Source organism: Gigantopelta aegis, chromosome 9, assembly GCF_016097555.1.
Source record: "Gigantopelta aegis isolate Gae_Host chromosome 9, Gae_host_genome, whole genome shotgun sequence".
NCBI lineage: Eukaryota > Metazoa > Mollusca > Gastropoda > Neomphalida > Peltospiridae > Gigantopelta > Gigantopelta aegis.
The window spans coordinates 47144606-47146097 of NC_054707.1; the positions used below are offsets into that span (position 1 = coordinate 47144606).

General features: G+C 37.9%; 1 non-coding gene across 1 annotated transcript; it reads left to right on the top strand.

Annotated features, from left to right (window-relative positions):
- Window positions 1-700: 700 nt before the first annotated feature.
- On the top strand, window positions 701-820 carry LOC121382389. Its single transcript, XR_005959162.1, has one exon. It is a non-coding gene; the product is annotated as a 5S ribosomal RNA (ribosomal RNA).
- Window positions 821-1492: the final 672 nt, after the last annotated feature.

Here is a 1492-nt window from a genome sequence, read left to right on the forward strand (position 1 = left end):
TGTGGTTGGTTTGATATATATATATATATATAAACCAAACCAACAACACCAATCAATAAATGCAACTTCAAGTTTGTATAGATTGTAAACACCACAGAATGATGTAACTGTAGTTCACCAATTACAAATTTATATATAGGCTGACATACAGTTTCGGAATGGGACTTAAAAAAACAAACTAACAACACCAATCACATCAAAAAACTTATGGTTCGTATAGATTGTAAATAACACAGAATGTAATTTGTACTTAAAGGAACAAGTGCATCATGTGGTGTGTTGTGTTTGATAGACGCGAATAATTATTAATGCTTTGCACATTCTTGTGGCCAGAAATCTGCATAATGTGTGTCGGAGCCATGTTAGAATTCTGCATTTTTTTAATCATGTACTTTCTGGTGCTGTGGTTTGTTAGACGTTTGTCGCCAACTATTGTTCGCTTCATTCTATCAAGCTAGTCTTGTGAGAGTGGCAGTCCTCCTATAGACAGTGCAGAAAGGATGAAATTGTATTGTGTCGTGCTCGCATCGGTCATACCTATTTCACCCATTCATTTATCTTAAAGAAAGATCCTCCACCTCAGTGTGAGCACTGTCAGTGTCTTCTGACGGTGCGACACATTTTGGTGGAGTGTAAACGAATGCTGCATGTTGACTTCCTGAAAATTACATACGTATACCTCTATTTTACATCAGTTGTTGTCTACGGCCATACCACGTTGAAAGCACCGGTTCTCGTCCGATCACCGAAGGTTAAGCAACGTCGGGCCCGGTTAGTACTTGGATGGGTGACCGCCTGGGAACACCGGGTGCTGTAGACATTTTTTTTTTTTCTATTAAGATTTTTTTTTTTTTTTTTAACACATTATATAAACTCAATTCCATATCGTATCTTTTAATATATGGAACTATTTATTTATATACTAAAAGCATCATATATCATAATACATCAATAAAGAACAAATTTAATAAGTTCATATGTTCATGTAATTAATTCCACACAACAGTTCAGTCATCGGAATTTACATCTTCATGCGAAATTGCTTCCTCGACATTCTGATAGAAGGTCGGAACATTCTCGACACTTTCCGTAACACTTTGCTGAGAGACGGATGATCGTGGATTGCAATCAGCGATATCTGAAACATTGTGACGTATGATACTAGAATCAGACTCGGAAACACCCGGAGATCTTCGTTTAGAAGGCGACACCTCTGGATCACTTGATACAGAGTAATAATCATCAAGAACTACTCTTCTCCTTTTTGTGCCTTTACGGCCAGTAGGAGTTACTGGAAGGGGAGTACTTGTAGCCATTGCGCTGCAATTGTCAAAGTTATCTCTAAAATACGAGTGAAGTGCATTTTCACTTGTGTCAGACTTAAGACGGTTTCGAGTGTCAATAAAATAATCCCTATCGTTTTCCAATGCGATATTGATCTCGTCATCGGTGGGCTCTGTACCTATAGTGTACAATTTTGGGTGCAGAAGAC